The 20,843-nt window shown below is 34.2% G+C and overlaps 1 protein-coding gene and 1 long non-coding RNA gene across 2 annotated transcripts in view; both read left to right on the forward strand.

The window, feature by feature from the left end:
- Window positions 1-20,843, forward strand: part of KCTD8 (potassium channel tetramerization domain containing 8) — a 254,767-nt gene that overhangs the window by 115,431 nt on the left and 118,493 nt on the right. The gene's annotated exons all lie outside the window — the stretch shown is intronic.
- On the forward strand, window positions 16,150-19,931 carry LOC132519363 (uncharacterized). Its single transcript, XR_009540153.1, has 3 exons — window positions 16,150-16,251; window positions 16,820-16,975; window positions 19,791-19,931. It is a non-coding gene; the product is annotated as an uncharacterized LOC132519363 (long non-coding RNA).

A 20,843-nucleotide genomic window follows, 5' to 3' on the forward strand; every position in this document is an offset into this window, starting at 1 on the left:
TGATTGATGGTGTTTTTAAAATCTTATATATCCTTGTGGATTTTTTGCCTCCTTGTTTTATCAGTTACTGAGCAAGGAGGCTTACATCCTTCAACTATAATTGTGGAACTATTTCTCACTTCAGTTGTGTCATTTTGTTTTATGTATTTTGAAGCTCCATTTTTAGGTGCATATGTATTTGGAATTTCATCTTCCTGATGAATTGATCCTTTTATCATTTGAATTATATCTGTTTCTTTTCTTTCTTTTTTTTAACATCTTTATTGGCGTATAATTGCTTTACAATGGTGTGTTAGTTTCTGCTTTATAACAAATTGAGTCAGTTATACATATACATATATCTCCATATCTCTTCCCTCTTGCATCTCCCTCCCTCCTACCCTCCCTATCCCACCCTTCTAGGTGTTCACAAAGCTAAAAAAAATAAATAAATAATAATGGTCATATCTGTTTATTTTCGATGGTACTCCTTAACTGGAGATTACTTTTTCTGATAAACCACTACAATTTTCCAAGGATTAGTGTTATCAAGCTGTATCTTTGGCCATCTACCTACTTTTAAGCCATCTACGTGTTTACGTTTAATATGTGATAAAGATAGCATATACTTAGTTTTTGGTTTTTTATCCACCCTGATAATTGTTCCTTTTAATTAAAGTATTAATAAGTTTATGATTAATGTAATGATTGATATAGTTGTTTGTAAGCCTATTTTGCTGGGGTTTTTTCCTACTTGTGTCATTTGATTTTTGTATCTCTGACCCTTCAATCCTGTGGTCTCCTGAGTAGCTTTCAGCATTCCATAATATATACTCTGTTGGCTTTTTTTTTTTCACTTTAAACAATTTTTTTTATTGGAGTACAGTTGATTTACCATGTTGTGTTAGCTTCTGCTGTACAGCAAAGTGAAACAGTTATACATATATCCACTCTTTTTTAGATTCTTTTCCCATATACGTCATTACAGAGTATTGAGTAGGGTTCCCTGTGCCATACAGTAGGTCCTTATTAGTTATGTATTTTATATATAGTAGTGTGTATATGTCAATCCCAATCTCCCAATTTATCCTTCCCACCCCCTTTCCCCCCGTATCCATAAGTTTATTTTTTTACATCTGTGACTCTATTTCTGTTTTGTAAACATTGCCTTTTTATATATTTTTAATTTACATAGTAAAACTTATTCTTTTTGGTTTACAGTTATGTAGGTTTTAAAAAAGAATGGAATTGTGTCTATCACCATAATCAACATATAGAACATATATAGAATGCTCTATTAACTCCCTTTATAAACAACCATTCCTCCCACACCCATCCCCAGTTAAGCATTGATCTGTTCTCTATTGCTGTAGTGCTGAATTTTTCAGAATATGATATAAATGAAATATATAGTATATAGCCTTTTGAGTCTGACTCTTTCACTTTGAAAAATGCATCTGAGAGTCATACTGTTGTATGTATTGATAGCTCCTTCCTTTTTATTGCTGAGTACTATCAGAGTTTGTTTAGTCATCCCTTGGGTAAAATACAGTAGGGCTATTAACAACTTTTAGTGGTTATGAATAAGCAGACTATAGATATTCATGTACAGATTGCTTTGTTAATATAAATTTTCATTTCTTTTGGATAAACACCTGGGCAATATGCACAGTTACCTATAAGAGTGGGTGACACATAGCTTGCTCTCAAAAATATTTTTATAAGAAATTGAAGAATATTTATCTTTAATTTGACTTCTTATTTGTATCGTTTCATTCTTATTTGTAAATGTCAATGTTTGAAGTGTTTTGTGATATTTTTATTTATTAAAAAAATTCATATGCTGCTATATTTTGCAAACTTTAGAGGGTATTAATTATTCTGTGAAAGTTCTGGTTCTGGGTCTTTGAGAAATACAGTAAAATAGTTGGAGCAGAGATCCTCCGAAACATGCAAATGACACAAAGCCAAGTTTGCCAACTACATTAATGGGTAATATATAACATTTATCATAGTATTAAAATCACAAGGTTTGTTACCAGAGATTAGGGTTTGAGTTTCATCTCTCCCTTTTACTATCTGAGTGACTTTAGGGAATTTACTTTATTTCTCTAAGCCTCAGTTTGTTTATCTGTAAGATAGGGATAAAAATCAAATCTACCATAAGGGCTTTCTGAGGGTTAAGTAAGATAATATTAGTCACGTATTTAGGATAACACTTCACATTCTGTGTACATAAGTTATTGTTAGTAGTAGTGGTAATTATATTTTTTAGATTATATTATTTGATGATACTTAGTAAATAATTAGTATAAATGCTTTATGATCAGTTAGTGCTCTGATAGTATTTGACAGAACATAAGTATTTTACAATTGTCCTTTTTTCTTCCAAATGACTTTTAACATTTTCTCTGAGTATATGATTCTGTATTAGTTTTCTATTGTTGCCATAACAAATTATCACAGATTTAGTGGCTTAGACAACATAAATATATTACAGGCCCGCAGATCAGAAGCTCAGTAAGGGTTTCACAGAGCTAAAATCAAGGTGTTGGCAGGCCTGCAGTCCTTTCTGGTGGCTCTAAAGGAGAATCCATTTATTGCTCCTTTGGGTTTTTGGCAGAATTAAGTTTCTTATGGTTGTAGAACCAAGGACCTCATTTTCTCTTTGGCTGTAAACTGAGGGCCATTTCCAGCTTCTAGAGACTGCTGGCATTCATTGGCTTGTAGCCCCCTTTCTCAGTGTTTAAGGCCTGCAACAGTAGACTGAGTCCTCACATTGGGTCTTTCTGATCCACTCTCCTACTGTCTTCAACTTTAAGAACCCATTTGATTAGATTGGGCCCATCCAGATAATCCAGCATCATCTCCACAACTCTAGGCCCTTAAACCTATCATTATTAGCAGAGTCCCTTGTTCTCATTGAAGGTAGCATAGCCACAGGATCTGGGGGTTAGGTGGGTCTAGGACTTTTCTTTTTTTAAATCTTTTTGCAGGGGGAGAAGTATTATTCATCCTACCACAGATTCTAAGAAATTCTTTATGAAATCTGTTAGTTCAGGACCCACATATAAGGCATAGCACCTCAAAGATGATAGACTTTGCTTTTTAATATCCATTACAATTCGAAGTGCTAATTGATGCCCTTTAGAGGCATTAGAGGAACCAATAATTTTCTGACCTTTGTTATATCAAATGTTGGCTGAGCGGTTCTTACTGTGTAGTGAGAGGTGGGGGAGAAAAAAGAACAGATATGGGATTGAACTAACAAAATAAGAAGGAAGACATATGTGTAAAGAATGCCAAAGCATTTGATTTGTGTGTGTGTGATCTTATTATAGCTACTTAATCTTTTTTTCTCTTTCTGTAGATTTGGGTAAAATGATTCATACACACACATACTCTTTGAGTTGATCCAGTTTTCACCCTGACTGAAATACTGGTACATTTAAAACAGTTTTTTCTCTTGTTCTTAAATGTTTGGGTATTTTGTTAGGGATCCTAAACACTCTGGAATAATCATTAATACAACCTTTAAAATACCTTTTGCAATTTGAGGGATCTTTCCTCTATACACCCAACATGAATCCCCAAAGCTCTTCTTGTGTATGTATTGATAGGTTGTGTTTCTTCTTTCCTCAATAAATAAAACATGAATTATAGTAAATATACTTCAAATTTAAAAAAAGTAACCTTTGAAAATTTTAAAGAAGACTGTATCACAACTAGTAATCACTTTGTTAGCTATACATTTCTACATTATACTTGGTCTTAAAACAATCCCGCTAGGTAAATTGGGCAGGTAATATCTCCCTTTTGGAGATAAAGTCAATGAGGTTCAATGTTACCCATCATTTAAACTATAGATTCAAGATTCTAACCTGTTTCCTTGCCTTCAAAATCTAAATTTCCCTGCCATGCAAGGGAGTTAAAAATAGGAAAAAATCCCATTTTTCCTCATTTAAATTCAGAATGTGCTTCCTTATTCAAAAAAGGCCTCAGATAGCTATTTCTCTGCTTTGTTTTCTTGTGAGTATTTAAGATCTTATGAAGAGAGATTTTTATATTATAAGTAAAAATTATTTGCTTAACCATCTTCTCTGCGTTTCCTTGCACTAAAAATCCTATTCAAAATGTATACTTTAAAAAATCCCTCTGATTAGTTCATTAAAGTTAGATTAATTAATCTGTAATTTGCTTTCCTTTATAATTTATTATAAGTTATATTGAACATTTTAGAAGTTTGTATTTCTTATGTGTGTTTCTTCTTTATGACATTTTAGTTCAGATCCTTTCCTAAATTAATTCATATTTTGGCATCATTACTCTAAATATTTTCCCTTTTGTCATTTTATTGAATTGGTTTTCAATTATCATTTCTTCAATCCTTTTTAAAGATAAAAACACTTCTTATTTAGAGATTTATGTACCATTTATTTTAAGTTTTTAAGTTTCTTTTGATATACAGAGTGGACATATAATATTTTCTAATCTTTATTGGGGTATAATTGCTTTACAATGTTGTGTCAGTTTCTGCTGTATAAAAAAGTGAATCAGCTATATGTCTACAGATATCCTCATATCCCCTCCCTCTTGCATCTCCCTCCCATCCTCCCTATCCCACCCCTCTAGGTGGTCACAAAGCACAAAGCTGGTCTCCCTGTGCCATGCGGCTGCTTCCCACTAGCTATCTATTTTACGTTTGGTAGTGTATATATGTCAATGCTACTCTCTCACTTCATCCCAGCTTACCCTTCCCCCTCCCCAAGTCCTCAAGTCCATTCTCTACGTCTGCATCTTTATTCCTGTCCTGCCCCTAGGTTCATCAGAAACTTTTTTTTTCTTATTTAGATTCCATGTATATGTGTTAGCATATTTCTTTTTCTCTTTCTGACTTACTTCACTCTGTATGACAGACTCTAGGTCCATCGACCTCACTACAAATAACAATTTCATTTCTTTTTATGGCTGAGTAATATTCCATTGTATATATGTGCCACATATTCTTTGTCCATTCATTGATCAAAGGACACTTATGTTGCTTCCATGTCCAAGCTATTGTAAATAGTGCTGCAATGAACATTGTGGTACATGACTCTTTTTGAATTATGGTTTTCTCAGGGTATATGCCCAGTAGTGGTATTGCTGGGTCACATGGTAGTTCTATTTTTAGTCTTTTAAGGAACTTCCATACTGTTCTCCATAGTGGCTGTATCAATTTACATTCCCACCAACAGTGCAAGAGGGTTCCATTTTCTCCACACCTCTCCAGCATTTATTGTTTGTAGATTTTTTGATGACGGCCATTCTGACGGGTGTGACATGATACCTCATTGTAGTTTTGATTTGCATTTATCTAATGATTAGTGATGTTTAGCATCCTTTCATGTGTTTGTTGGCAATCTGTATATCTTCTTTGGAGGATTGTCTATTTAGGTCTTCTGCCCATTTTTGGATTGGGTTGTTTGTTTTTTTTTGATATTGAGCTGCATGAGCTGCTTGTATATTTTGGAGATTAATCCTTTCTCAGTTGCTTCCTTTGCAAATATTTTCTCCCATTCTGAGGGTTGTCTTTTTGTCTTGTTTATGGTTTCCTTTGCTATGCAAAAGCTTTTAGGTTTCATTAGGTCCTATTTGTTTACTTTTATTTTTATTTCCATTTCTCTAGGAGATGGGTCAAAGACGATCTTGTTGTGATTTTTCTCAAAGAGTGTTCTTCCTAGGTTTTTCTCTAAGGGTTTTATAGTGTCTGGCCTTACATTTAGGTCTTTAATCCATTTTGAGTTTATTTTTGTGTATGATGTTAGGAAGTGTTCTAATTTCATTCTTTTACATGTAGCTGTCTAGTTTTCCCAGCACCACTTATTGAAGAGGCTACCTTTTCTCCAATGTATATTCTTGCCTCCTTTATCAAAGATAAGGTGACCATATGTGCGTGGTTTATCTCTGGGCTTTCTATCCTGTTCCATTGATCTATAGTTCTGTTTTTGTGCCAGTACCATACTGTCTTGATTACTATAGCTTTGTAATATAGTCTGAAGTGAGGGAGCCTGATTCCTCCAGCTCCGTTTTTCTTTCTCAAGATTGCTTTGGCTATTCGGGGTTTTTTGTTTTTCCATACATATTGTGAAATTTTTTTGTTCTAGTTCTGTGAAAAATGCCATTGGTAGTTTGATAGGGATTGCATTGAAACTGTAGATTGCTTTGGGTAGTATAGTCATTTTCACAATGTTGATTCTTCCAATCCAAGAACGTGGTATATCTCTCCATCTGTTTGTATCATCTTTAATTTCTTTCATCAGTGTCTTTTTGTTTGCTGCTTACAGGTCTTTTCCCCCTTAGGTAGGTTTATTCCTAGATATTTTATTCTTTTTGTTGCAATGGTAAATGGAAGTGTTTCTTTAATTTCTCTTTCAGATTTTTCCTCATTAGTGTATGGGAATGCAAGAGATTTCTGTGCATTAATTTTGTACCCTGCTACTTTACCCCATTCATTGGTTAACTGTAGTAGTTTTCTGGTAGCATCTTTAGGATATTCTATGTATAGTATCATGTCATCTGCAAACAGTGACAGCTTTACTTCTTCTTTTCCCATTTGGATTCCGTTTATTTCCTTTTCTTTTCTGATTGCTGTGGCTAAAACTTCCAAAACTGTGTTGAATAATAGTGGTGAGAGTGGACAATCTTGTCTTGCTCCTGATCTTAGAGGAAATGCTTTCAGATTTTCACCATTGAGAATGATGTTTACTGTGGGATTGTCATATATGGTCTTTATTATGTTGAGGTAAGTTCCCTCTATGCCTACTTTCTGGAGAGTTTTTGTCATAAATGGGTTTTGCATTTTGTTGAAAGCTTTTTCTGCATCTGTTGAGATGATCATGTAGTTTTTCTCCCTCAGTTTGTTAATATGGTGTATCACATTGATTGATTTGCATATATTGAAGAATCCTTGCATTCCTGGGATAAACTCCACTTGATCATGATTGTATGATCCTTTTAATGTGCTTTTGGATTCTGTTTGCTAGTATTTTATTGAGGATTCTTGCATGTATTTCATCAGTCATATTGGTCCGTAGTTTTCTTTTTTTGTGACATCTTTGTCTGGTTTTTGTATCAGGGTGGTGGTGGCCTCATAGAATGAGTTTGGGAGTGTTCCTCCCTCTGCTATATTTTGGAAGAGTTTGAGAAGGATAGGTGTTAGCTCTTCTCTAAATGTTTGATAGAATTTGCCTGTTAAGCCATCTGGTCCTGGCCTCTTGTTTGTTGGAAAATTTTTAATCACAATCTCATTTTCAGTGCTTGTGGTTGGTCTGTTTATATTTTGTTTTTTCCTGGTTCAGTCTCAGAAGGTTGTGCTTTTCTAAGAATTTGTCTAGTTTTCCAGGTTTTCCATTTTATTGGCATATAGTTGCTTGTAGTAATCCCTCATGATTCTTTGTACTTCTGCAGTGTCAGTTGTTACTTCTCCTTTTTCATTTCTAATTCTATTCATTTGAGTCTTCTCCCTTTTTTTCTTGATGAGTCTGGTAGTGGTTTATCAATTTTATCTTCTCAAAGAACCAGCTTTTAGTTTTATTGATCTTTGCTATTGTTTCCTTCATTTCTTTTTCGTTTATTTCTGATCTGATCTTTATAATTTCTTTCCTTCTGTTAACTTTGGGTTTTTTTTGTTCTTCTTTCTCTAATTGCTTCAGGTGTAAGGTTAAGTTGCTTATTTGAGATGTTTCTTGTTTATTGAGGTAGGATTGTATTGTTATAAACTTCCCTCTTAGAACTCCCTTTTGCTGCATCCCATAGGTTTTAGGTCGTTGTGTTTTCATTGTCATTGGTTTCTATGTATTTTTTGATTTACTCTTTCATTTCTTCAGTGATATTTTGGTTATTTAGTAGTGTATTATTTAGCCTCCATGTGTTTGTATTTTTTACAGATTTTTTCCTGTAATTGATATCTAGTCTCATAGCATTGTTGTCAGAGAAGATACTTGATACAATTTCAATTTTCTTAAATTTACCAAGCCTTGATTTATGGCCCAAGATATGATCTATCCTGGAGAATGTTCCATGAGCACTTGAGAAGAAAGTGTATTCTGTTGTTTTTGGATGGAATGTCCTATAAATATCAATTAAGTCCATCTTGTTTACTGTGTCATTTAAAGCTTGTGTTTCCTTATTTATTTTCATTTTGGTTGATCTGTCCATTGGTGAAAGTGGGGTGTTAAAATCCCCTACTATTACTGTGTTACTGTCAATTTCTCCTTTTATGGCTGTTAGCATTTGCCCTATGTGTTAAAGTGCTCCTATGTTGGGGGCATAAATATTTACAATTATTGTATATTCTTCTTGGATTGATCCCTTGATCGTTATGTAGTGTCCTTCTTTGTCTCTTGTAACAGTCTTTATTGTAAAGTCTATTTTGTGTGATAGGAGAATTGCTACTCCAGCTTTCTTTTTTTTTTTTTTTTTTTGCTGTATGCGGGCCTCTTACTGTTGTGGCCTCTCCCGTTGCAGAGCACAGTCTCCGGATGCGCAGGCTCAGTGGCCATGGCTCACAGGACCAGCCACTCCACGGTACGTGGGATCCTCCCGGACCGGGGCACGAACCCGCGTCCCCTGCATCGGCAGGCGGAATCTCAACCATTGCGCCACCAGGGAAGCCCCCCCCCCCCAGCTTTCTTTTGATCTCATTTGCGTGGAATATATTTTTCTATCCCCTCGCTTTCAGTCTGTATGTGCCCATAGTTGTGAAGTGGGTCTCTTGTAGACAGCATATGTATGGGTCTTGTTTTTGTATCCATTCAGCCAGTCTATGTCTTTTGATTGGAGCATTTAATCCATTTACATTTAAGGTCATTAACGATATGTATGTTCGTATTACCATTTTCTTAATTGTTTTGGGTTTGTTTTTGTAGGTCTTTTCCTTCTCTTGTGTTTTCAGCCTAGAGAAGTTCCTTTAGCATTTGTTATAAAGCTGGTTTTGTGGTGCTGAATTCTCTTAACTTTTGCTTGTCTGTAAAGGTTTTAATTTCTCCATTGAATCTGAATGAGATCCTTGCTGGGTAGAGTAATCTTGGTTGTAAGTTTTTCCCTTCATCACTTTAAATATGTCCTGCCACTCCCTTCTGGCTTGCAAAGTTTCGGCTTGGACATATAATTTTATTCTTTTCTTTTTTAACAAAGTGCTCATCAGTTCTTTTTATATCTCCTAATTAACTTATGTAGATTTCTCCAAGTAGATGTCACACATTTATTGCTTGGGATATTTTAATTTTATGATGTTATGATTGTTTATATATTTTCTTTTCCTGCTGTAACAGAATGTAGTTTTTCACTTCTATCTTCTCAGCCATTTGAATATGTTGTATCTCTAATTTTTAGTTGATATTTTGCAAATAGTCACACTTTCTCTTATAATTATAATTTTTATTTATGTTTCATGTTTTGTTGTTGTTTTATAGCCCAGAAACAACAACAGTTTGGGGGTTTTGATTTTGGTGTGTGTGCCTTCATTGACTCACCATAAATGGAAATAAATAAAATGCTCTCTATTTAAGTATGACATGCTTCTTGACTTTAAGGAGGTATGTTTTGTTACTGATTGTGTAATTGAGTAATAATGAAAATTACCAGATAAATTTTCAATTCTATGAAGATGATATTTTTTCTTGTTTGTTTTATTGATATGTTAGTTTATTAGAGAGTCTAATATTAAGCCATTTCATATTTGTGAGATGAATCCTTATTGGTATTTTTCATTATTGTTTTACTATTCAATTCAATTCACTAATACTTTATTCAAACATTTAAAATTTTGTTTTATAAATCTTCAGTAATTTCTTCTGTTGTGTTCAGAGGTCCTTTGAGGTTATAATCTTCTCATTGAATCAGGAGATGCTTTCCTTCTTTTCCATTCTCTAAAAGACTATCATTTTTCTTGTATCTATATCTATATTGCACCTGTAACAGGTACTGTCTGGTCTGGAAAGCATAACAAATTCACTAATAATTCTCAATTCACTAATAAAACTGTCATTCTTGCAGAAGATCCTTTCTTATTTTTAAAATGTCTTCTGTGACTAGTGGTCTTTTCATGGTTTTCAGAATTTCTGTTTGCTTACTTGTTCTTGTTAAGTATTTCACTTAAAAATAATTTTCCATTTCATTGAGATAATCAACTCTATTAGCATAGACTGGTACATAATATCATATTTTTCAAATATCAATAGTTCATATGTGTTATATGTACATTTTTATTGCTAACTTTATTTGTGCTTTCTAGATAGAGCATTAAAAAATCTTTTGCCAGAACCAATTATTGTATTTAATTGTCCATTTGAATACTTTTGTTATCTAAAACCTTATTTTCATGGTATTATCCCTTGGCTGATGAAAAATTAATCATTTTTCTAATTTGCCTATTATGTGTTAGTGTTTAAAAATTTTTGATATATGTTATCCTCATTTTGGTTGTATTCTAGGTAATCTGCAGTTGTATGTTTGGATTTCACTTTGATTATAAAGCAATTGAGCAAAGTATTTCAAAATTTCCAATGTGTATTTATTTATTTCATGCCCCCAGTTCCAAATATTTATGGTTTTCATTTTGATGTTTTATTCTTTTGTGATCAGACTGTATACATTAGAGCACATTCTGGATTTTTAAAATTCTTATGTTTAAGAAGTTTCTCATATTATTGTATATTCTCCTCAAACCTATATTTTAAAAGTTTGCATATTATTACATCATATGGTTGATTGAAATTTTTTCCATAAATTTACAATTCAAACCCTATGGCTTTCATTAATGTAGTTAATGCCTTGGCAAATATCCTTGCAAATAAAACTGTGTGCCCATATCTCATTATTTTCTTAGGATAAACTTCTAGAACTTGTATTACTAGGTAAAATTGTCATGAACATGAACATTTAGTACAAAGAAAGAACAAAAAACCTGGTGAGGGTTTTGTTTGAACATGTCGAATTTAATTTCTTCTTATACTATGCTGTGGTTAGAAAATGTCTTGTACAATTTCTACTTTGGAATTTATTGAAGGTTTCTTGGTGGCTTAGTGCAACAAAATGTATGCTTCATGATGAAGTGAATTTTTCCTTTTGTTCTTTGCTGTATTCCAGTTACTAGGAGAGTGCCTGGCATGTAGTAGACACCTAATGTATTGAGTGACTTTTTAAAAATGTTCAGTGGCTTATTGGAATAAAAAGTATAATATCTCTCTGTAGAGTGCTAAGTTGAATACACTGTAGCTGTTAACTCAAATGTATTAATTCTATTCTTCAAATTCTGCCCTAATTTCTGCCTTCTTAATTGACAATAAATTGGTAGTGCTATTTAGAGTTGCATTTTTTTCAGTTTTTCTCACACTTCTAATAGTCTTTGCACCATATATTTTGATGATACCTTTTTAGTGTATAAAGGATTATGAATATTAGATCTTTCTATGCATATTAATTTTTAAATATATAAAGTGATCGACTTTCTTTCCTTTAATTTCTTTGGCAATTAATAATATAGCCACTACTCCTTTTTACATTTGGATTTGCCTTATGTTTTTGCATTTTATTTTTAAAACTTTTCTGTCAAACGACTGTCCATCTCCATATTATCAGTCTCATTCACCTCCATACATCACATCTTTAGCTCAGCTGCTATATTATCTTTATTTTCTGATCTCTTACATATTATCAGATAAAGTGATCATTTAATAAATGTGTGGAGAAGTGGATGAGTGATGGGGTCAGTTTCGAGTAGTCATCACGGTCTTCCTTGAAGGACTGTCAGTTATGTATTGTCCTTAAGTATTAACTGAACACTTGACCTTAGTTACACCCAGCTTGTGCTCAGCTCTACCTTTGACAATTGAATTACTGCTGTGTGTCCCTGGGAGGATATGGGTAAAGCACAGTATTTGAGAAGTATTGAGTTATGTCTTTAATACAGTAGCACATGTTTTTATTCAGAATATTTCCAATAAAAGGCTTCCCTTAATTTACTGGTGACTTATTTAAGCATATGATATTTTCTATACAGTCTGCTGTTCTATATAATTAGAGTCATAATATTCATTTTAGAGCTCACATCTTTCCTGGTCTCTGTATTAGATTTCCTGTCTCTATCTTCAATATCAATGAAGAGATACAGTGTCTTCCAAGGTCTAATAAATTACCCACATGTCTTATGAGGTACTCATTCCACTGTCTCCATATGGGTAAAATGAGAAGGCTTCAGTGGATTCAGTTGGTTATTTGGGCCATTTAACCACAACAACAACAATGAAGAATGGCATTGTTCTCTATTCAGTTGTGCAAATAGGTGAAAATATGGCAGGCATATTGAAATGAATCCATCATTACATTTAGTCTCAGTGTTTGTCTACCAAGTGGCTCTCTACTGGAGATGATTTTGCTTCCTAGGGGATATTTGACAACATCTGAAGACATTTTCAGTTGTAGCAACTGGGGAAATTTAAAAAGTATGTAGAGGGTAAAGACCAGGGATGCCAGTAAACATGCTATAGTTCACAGGATAGCATCCCTCAACAAAGAATTATCCAACCCCAAATGTCAATAGTGCCAAGGAAGAGAATCGCTGGCCTCTCATATAAAACAAAAGGCATTTTTGAAAGAGTGATATGAATATGGGATATGTGTGCTGTGTGGTCTGATAAAAATATAATCATTCAAGATGGAATTAGTATGATGGATTTGTCTTTTCCTAACTACTGAGATTTTTTTAAAGAGAAAGATGAATACAGTAAGAAAGAATCTCCTCTTTTATTTATACTTGTCTTGCCTACTTCATAAGTGGCAAAAGCAAGTGAGAGAATGAGAAACTGTGGAAGTTCTTTGTAAGAAGTAAAATAGTACATAAATATAAGGTAGAATTGCAGATAAAGGCATTCAAGTCAATAACCATTTGTTAAGCACCTATGCTGTGTGATTCCACTGAGAATAAAACTATTGACTAATATTCCATTCTCTTCTGTGTTCAAAGACTGAAATTCATAGACTTGTGATGAATAACTTTTAGAAGTGGAGATAATTGATTTGAAACAATGTTTAAGGTATTTGTATAATAGCCATGTGTGACAGATCAGGCTGAAGTTACTGGACCATGTTTCTCTCATCTTCATTCCAACAGAGCAGATCCACTGTCATCTGTTAGACATGTACTGTACAGACTGTGTTTGAAAAAGTCGACTGTTAAGAAGACTAGTTCGAAAAACTCTAGTTGATCTACTCCAAGTCCTTCTAGAACAGTATGGAGGTTCCTTAAAAAACTAAAAATAGAACTACCATGTGACCCAGCAATCCCACTACTGGGCATATACCCTGAGAAAACCATAATTCAAAAGAACACATGTACCCCAATGTTCATTGCAGCACTAGTTACAATAGCCAGGACATGCAAACAACCTAAATGTCCAATGACAGATGAATGAATAAAGAAGATGTGGTACATATATACAATGGAATATTACTCAGCCTTAAAAAGGAATGAAATTGGGCCATTTGTAGAGATGTCAATGGACCTAGAGTCTTTCATAGAGTAAAGTAAGTCAGAAAGAGAAAAACAAATATCACATATTAATGCATATATGTGGAATCTAGAAAAATGGTACAGATCAACCTTTTTGCAGGGCAGGAATAGAGATGCAGATGTAGAGAACGGACATGTGGACGTAGGGTGGGAAGGGGAGGGTAGGACGAATTGGGAGATTAGGATTGACATATATACACTACCATGCGTAAAATAGATAGCTAGCGGAAACATGCAATAAAGCACAGGAAGCTCAGCTCGGTGCTCTGTGATGACCTAGATGGGCAGGATGAGGGGGTGGGAGGGAGGTCCAAGAGGGAGGGAATATAGGTGTACATATAGCTGATTCACTTCATTGTATAGCAGAAACTAACACAACATTGTAAAGCAATTATACTCCAAAAAAAAGAATATTGAAATTTAGAAGATGTGACTTACTGGAGATTGTGTAGCTAGAAATTAATTGAACAGTCAGTGAAATTTAGGTCTTCTGACTCCTTGGAGTGTTTCTTTTCACATATTGCATTAAACTTTATACCTGTCAAAGCATGATGATCTGAGAGAAATTTGGCCTGTTTTACTTGAGGGTATCCATTAGTTTCTGTGGAGTAACTGTATAATAACTCTTTATCATTTGTGACTTATTTCAGGCTTTTGAAAAATCGGTCTCAGAATGAAACAGTTATTTGCATGGATTCTTGTAGGGTTGCCTTTTCTCTCTCCACCCCTCTCTGTCTCTGTCTTTCTGTCTGTCAGTCTTTCTCTTTCTCTCTCTCTCTCTCTCTCTCTCTCTCTCTCTCTATATATATATATATATATATATATATATATTTCTGTAGTTTGCTTCTGTAAATTGCTATCTCCAAATCAACAAGGAAGATGAAAGATGAACAGTGAATTTTTCTACTCAAAAATGACAGTGAGGGGCTTCCCTGATTGTTCAGTGGTTGAGAGTACGCCTGCCGATGCAGGGAACATGGGTTCGTGCCCCGGTCCAGGAAGATCCCACATGCCGCGGAGCGGCTGGGCCCGTGAGCCATGGTCGCTGAGCCTGCGCGTCCGGAGCCTGTGCTCTGCAACGGGAGAGGCCACAACAGTGAGAGGCCCGCGTACCGAAAAAAAAAAAAAGAAAAAAAGAAAGAAACACGTAAAATGGGAGAGGTGACTTTTTCTCAAAGTTTTCAGAATATTACCTACAAAACTTCATCTTTGCCAGAAATGCAATTAATTTGTGAATGACATTTTTGGTATCTACACATGTTTTAAATAAGACAGATTTTAGAAGAAAAAATAGCAAAATTGTTTTCTATCTTGAAAAACAAAAAGTAGAGAATTTATCCTTAAAACTATTGAAACCCATTAATTAGCATAAGACCTTAAAGTAATATTTACTTATCTGATGTAATGTTCCAAAAGGAACACTCTGGTTCTTATGGTACCTACGCAGTATCCAAACAGTTAGCAAGATTTTAAGAGAGATATTTCAGTGTCAATATGTAGATGGAAATACAAAAGCCCTGGGACCATAAGTGACTTGTACAATATATCAACTAAGTGGCTATAGGATGGGGACGAGAACCCAGTTCTCTTTTTTCTTTACTCCTTAGCTGCCAGGGAGTGATGGGCGAACTCAGTTTCTACTGACAGTCAGTAATGAAGTAAATCTCAGAGCTCTCTGAAGATTAATGGATTTTCCAAAGTAACTTGCGGGTAGTTAAGATTAGACTGAATAAAAGCTGGAACTATTTCCCCTAGCTGAGTTCAGCCACATCTACTATTTGTTGAAGCTTAAAAGCAACTCTCAGGATGCCACTGATTATTTAGCAGCTTGATTCTCATGGTCTTTGCTAGCACAGAATAGTTAATGGAAAATCATCTAAATTTATTTTTAATGAGTTCTTACTATGCATAATAATATCAATATATTTTATGGATGCCTTCCATGAGAAAATTGCTAGAAGCTAAGAGAAGAATCATGTAGTAGGACCATATCATTGGATTTACCAGAGTATATATTAACAAAGTGGTCATGCAATTCTCAGTTGTGCAAAGATCTCTCTCTAATTCAAATATGTTTGCTGGAGTCAGAATAAGACATTTAGTAGATGTTAGGAAAACTCCTTTAAAGATAAGTCAATTACAACATGGTTGCCATTGTCATCAACAAATTTAGCAACTATGTGGTTTATTTTTATGTTGATGCTTTGTGCAGAGTGCCATCTACAACCAATAAATCTATTTTTTTTGTATTTGTATTTGAAAATGAAGACAATACATAGGACAGTTAAATATTAGTAAAACTGTTAAATTATTAGTTGATATGAGATAGTGGCATTACTTTATTTTCCTATAAAAGAAATATCCCTGAAGGAGTGTATAAATTGCCAAAGAGCTTTCAAAATTAATATTTTAAAACTTAAAGTTACAAACTTTGGGGATTATAAATTGCTTAGAATAGTGTCTGAAGCAAAGCAAGTGTTCAGGAAATGATTACAGTTTGTAATGAATCATTAAATCTTCACAACGCCTATATGAGTTACGCCCTACTTTATTTACCGCTCCCCAACCCTGGCCCCATTCAACACATGAGGCTATCAAGGCATAGATATGCTGAGTAACTGCCCAAGATTGCACAGCTAAACAGCTAGGTAGTGGTGAAGCTGGCATGTGAGTACAGAAAGTCTGTCTCCGGAGACTGTGTTTTCTTAATTCCTACCTCTGTAAGTATTTAAATAAAATAATACTAATTATAATATTAATGATAATAATAAGTAACTTTATCTCAGACTCTTGTGTTCTTTCTGAGCCTTGATTATTTCACTGTATCCTTAGGGTTTGCTCTCAGCTCAAATATTTGTAAAATCTCTTGCAACCAGAGCTACTGTGGAGCACATTATGCAAACATTCTTTATCAACCTGGTGTATTAATTAGGAAATATTTTATTTGCCAGGAAAAGTAAAACAGAGACCTATAATTACGAGAAAATAGAAATGGTGAGGCTGAACTTAATGTGCTTAATACTTTACTTGGAAAAAATATTGGATTCTGAAACTAATATGTATGAAAAACTGATATAAACCAGACTAAATTTTAAATTGTTTTTCGATGAATTGCCCGAACTGTTAAGAGATAAATCACAGCAAAAGTTGTGCTTGTGATTTCACTTCATATGGAGGTTGAACTTCTTCCTATAAAAAATAAGAAAGTCTTTTGACCCCTGACTTTGTATGCTTTACTTGTTTGAACTGCACTTTTATTTTCTCACAAATTAAAACCATATCTTTCAGCAAAGAGCCCATTAAAGGAACAAATCTTCCTTGAAAATGCTCTGAAACAGTCTTCATTTTCATTCTTGTGTAATTTTATTTGCAAACTGAGAGCCAACTGGAGCATGTCAGAAACAGCTGATGAGTAGATGAAGTAATGACTTCTTACATAACAAGGTTAGTTTTCTCATTTGGAAGAATAAAGGGATGAAGAATATGAGGTGTTTAATTTCACTGTCAGAATACTTGTTACTCATGCATGGGAATCTTTCTGGAAAAAAGCTTGCTTTAAAATGTTCAGATATTAGAAAGATAGGAGTATCATCCATGGCCATCCGTAGTAAATAACAAGTAGGGAGAAAAGTAACTAGACAAACAAATAGGGCATAAAGCTGAGGAAGAAAGACACAACCTGTTTTATACAAAAAAAAAAAAATAAGATTAGCTAAAATGTGAAAAATAAAATGATGCTTAAGTTTTAAATTGTTTAGACAAATACAGTGAAGAGTGAAGGCAATTATCTCGGTAATTCAGGTCCCAAACCCTGTAAGTAAAATGTATGGGAATAGGCCTGAGGTTTTTATATTCTGAGGGATTTAAGTAATCACTTTCATCAAATCAGACTGGTTTAATCGTAATTCTAAACCCATAGAGGTTAAAGACATATCGCACAAAATAGAATCCTGTTTTTTTAGAAAAAATTAATTTAGGTGATAGACAGCTACTGAAACACACACACACACACACACACGTGCGCACACACACACATACAAAATCATGTTTAATCGTAGTGTGATTGGTGCTATGCTGTTGTTCCTGAGGGTAAAAATGACCCAAAATATGAAGTGTCGAATGTTAAAAATATACAAAAGGCTCATCACACATAGAATATGCCCAATTTACTCAATGAATCGAACACACAAAACCCCAGAACAATATAAAGTTGTGAACATAGCAGAGGAAGCAATGGCATACAAGGGATATGCATTTCAAACTGAATACTTTAGAGCACATCTCCTGCCTGGTCATTTGCACAGTGGTTGCCTTGTTCACATTTGTTTTTCCTGTATATTTAGAGATTCTATTTTGAGAAGTTATGCCTTGAGTCTAGATTTTTCCCACCTCACCAGTGTTTGAAGCAGATGAAATGTATATCTTATATCTCTACAAGTTTCTTTCTGCCCTGTTTTGGATGTCTCATGCCATGTAACACTGGATTGATTATATACTGCATGAATTAAGGAGATGAAGATACACCTCCTTCTGTAGGGCTATTTATAAATATTTCTTAAGTATAGGGAGAGATTAAGATTTAAGCCAGCTGCTAATAACATTTGCAGGTATGGGACAAGAATATATACTATATGTATGAATATTTTAAATTGTATATCGAATTAGTAAATTATTAAATAAAACAGGTTTTACCTTTGTACCTTGACTAATATATTTTCATAAAAACTAGAATGCCAGGTTTCAATTTATAATTATTAGACGCCTCAGAGTTCTATTCTAGAAGATGGCCATGCTAGGAGAGCTTGCCCTCACACCCTCCCCGCTACAGTTTTTGAACTATTCTCTTTACCTTGAATTCCTTCTGTATTTTCAGGGGCCTTACATACACACATGTGAGGTATCTCAGCTTATATATCCAAACTCTTTGCCACCCTCCAAAGAGGCAATTGTGGCTAGAGATCTGCATTGGCTATATTCAAACAGACAATTGTATTTAAAGTTCTTTCTTCCAGAATTGTAGAAATTTAGTTAAGCAACACTTAGAAATTCTTGCCTTAACCAAGATCGTTCCTTCCATCCTACTTTTTTCTCATGCCTATGTAATCTGATTTTTTAAACAATTTTGTATGATAGCTTGGCAGATGTATCACTGGATGGAGAAAATCAAGTTTAGGGATGTCAAGTGAGTTGCCTAAAATCACAGTTAGTATTGTAAAGCCAGCCTAAAATTGGACCATTCAGATTCCAAACCCTTACACTTAAAAAGAGAATAAATTGGTAAACTGTTAAGCAATCACACATTCAGAAATGTTAACAATTCTTAGGTTAAGAAAATAATATATTTACCAAAAGTCTCCAAGGGGAAACCAGTATCAATATTGGACATTAGCAGAAGAATCTTTATTCCTAAAATACTATTGGGGACAATTATCCAGCCTAAGGGGCAATTGAAGGAATAGTTAATTAAGCAAACTTTGAAAGATATTTTATGATGAATATTTATTACTCAATTTTAAGATTGCACACTAGGTATTGTCTACTACATATATCCGTTGTCAATATTTTATGACTATGCTGAAATGTCTCAGGAGCACTTGGGAAAAAATGAGAATGAAATTGTTTTCTGAGAGTTAAACTTTGAAGTCAACACATACTAGATCAGCTCAGAGATATACAAAGTTGCCCTAAAGAGAAATACCAACTTCTTGAATTATAAGACTAAATTTAATTTAATTTCATATAGTAAAATATCAAAAGAAAGAATATGCCCTTAAGAAAGGATTTAGTCAGAAAATGAAGTATAGAAAAGAGAGGGTCCCAGAATTGATTTGACTGTGTCAATTCGAATATGGTCTAGAGAAGAAGGTGCCTTTTTCAACAAACTTTGAATATTCCTATCTCATTGGACAAGCCATCCCTAAAGTGAATATGTATACATCAGGCTGTCTTATCCTTCCATTCCATTGTTATCTCATTTATCTACCTCTCTTCATTTTAACTCAGTATTCTCTAGACCTTCTCTGATAAAGATTTTTTTTCCTGTATAGAACAGTCTCTATAGCTGATTATGCCTGCTGGGGTGATATAGATCATGTGATGATGATTTTTTGTTGTTGTTATATATCAACCAGGAGGCATTCTAGTGTGTATAAAGGGACTATTAATTCTTCTCTCAGACTTATTTCTTATGAACAGAACACTGATATTTTTTACAATGTTCCCAACAAGCAAAAAACACATTTTCCAATCCCTCTTGCAGAATGCTAAGGCTGGGAAAACAGAAAAATCAAAGGATTTTAGGACAATGGTAATATGGAGTTGCCACACCTTTCCTGAACTACTACTTACCTCTGAGCACTTTGTTATGTGAAAAAATAAAGTGAAACAGCTATATCCTTTGGACAAGCCACTGTAAAGTCTCTGTTGCCTGCACTCAAATACAAACCTGAGTGACGCAGTGACTCTTAACAGTAAGCCTTTGGAAGACTGTTGTCATAAAGATGAGGATGGCAGATTAATTAATTAAATCAGCAAAAGATAATCAAGTACATACTGTATACAAGGTTCATGGTGGGAAATTGTGCATAAAACAGCCTTGATCCTGATCTAATCGCTCATACAGTAAAAAATAGGGGTTAAAGAGAGGACAGAAAGTGAGAATAAAAAGTACAAGTAAAACAGGTATTATGATAAATACTTTGAAGGAAATCGGTACAGAGTGAAGTGATAGGCAAAACAGGGTAGGAAGTGTTTACCCAGGGAGGTTGATGAAGGCTGCTGTGAGCACATCGCACTTTTGGAACACAAATAGAAGAAATGGAGCATGAGCATTGCAAGGAGCAGATTCTAGGCATGAAGAACAGCATGTGCAGATTCATCTGGAAATGCCATTTTGTGAGGCCCCTGCTTCCACTATCAGGCTTCTCCTGTCACTCTAATCTTGTCCTTTTGCTTGCCTTCTTAAAATGTCTTAAACAAGGTACATTAGAAAAGAGGAGGTATTGATGGGCTTTTCTTAGAATCAGGAATAATGGATTTTGTTTCATTTCTCTCTCTTCCATTCTTGCAGTCACCATTGCATAGGGATTTATTATAGATTCAATAACCTTGGCTCCATTTTCTCACACACAACTGCTGCTTTACTGTTGTGCATCCAGTCTTTCAATTGCAAAACTTTTCCTGAAAATGAATTCTAGCAGAGTTTTCTAAGGCTGTAATTATGCTTCCAAAGTAAAAATACTTTATTGGGTGAGGTCTATTTTTCAGTGATTCTCTCTACACCACCAAAATGTATGAAGTCTTATTTCATAAT

Source organism: Lagenorhynchus albirostris, chromosome 4 (genome assembly GCF_949774975.1).
Source record: "Lagenorhynchus albirostris chromosome 4, mLagAlb1.1, whole genome shotgun sequence".
Lineage (NCBI taxonomy): Eukaryota > Metazoa > Chordata > Mammalia > Artiodactyla > Delphinidae > Lagenorhynchus > Lagenorhynchus albirostris.